We start from the raw sequence: 317 nt of genomic DNA on the forward strand, positions 1-317 counted from the left end.
CCTTTTATTTTTTTTTTTTTTTGGTATTTTTTTTTCACATCATCAATTTTGATTGGCTTGAAAATTAAGAGACATGTAATGCACAGGGCATCTTGATTCTACTTGTCCATGAATCTTTAACCACGCATGATCATCAAATAGGAAATCTAGGCACCCATCCACTGTCTTTGGTCATGAGTTCCACCAAAATTAACACATTCTTTCAAAAGATGCTTTAACTCATTGGAGAAAGGGTAATAATCATACCATGTGGTAGTTTAGATGAGGCCGAAATTTATTCACATGTCAAATTTCAAACCAACTGAGATTGAAGTGAT

At 33.4% G+C, this 317-nt stretch overlaps 1 protein-coding gene across 2 annotated transcripts in view; it reads right to left on the reverse strand.

Moving 5' to 3' along the window:
• Positions 1-317, reverse strand: part of LOC122063270 (CCAAT/enhancer-binding protein zeta) — a 30,622-nt gene that overhangs the window by 8,877 nt on the left and 21,428 nt on the right. The window lies entirely within an intron of this gene.

This window comes from Macadamia integrifolia, unplaced genomic scaffold (assembly GCF_013358625.1).
Source record: "Macadamia integrifolia cultivar HAES 741 unplaced genomic scaffold, SCU_Mint_v3 scaffold1275, whole genome shotgun sequence".
NCBI classification, from domain to species: Eukaryota; Viridiplantae; Streptophyta; class Magnoliopsida; order Proteales; family Proteaceae; genus Macadamia; species Macadamia integrifolia.